A 215-nucleotide genomic window follows, 5' to 3' on the forward strand; every position below is an offset into this window, starting at 1 on the left:
CTGTCATCCCAGCACTTTGGGAGGCCGAGGCGAGTGGATTGCCTGAGCCTGTGGGTTCGAGACCAGCCCGGGCAACTTAGTGAGACCTCGTCTCTTCAATAAATCAAAAAATTAGCCGGGCCCACTTGGTAGCGTGTCCCAGCTACTTGGAAGGCTGAGGCAGAAGGATCGCCGGAGCCCAGCAGGTCGATGCTGGGGTGGCCGTGAGTCTGGCA

This window comes from Carlito syrichta, unplaced genomic scaffold, assembly GCF_000164805.1.
Source record: "Carlito syrichta isolate Samal-C Ts95f unplaced genomic scaffold, Tarsius_syrichta-2.0.1 Scaffold130659, whole genome shotgun sequence".
NCBI classification, from domain to species: domain Eukaryota; kingdom Metazoa; phylum Chordata; class Mammalia; order Primates; family Tarsiidae; genus Carlito; species Carlito syrichta.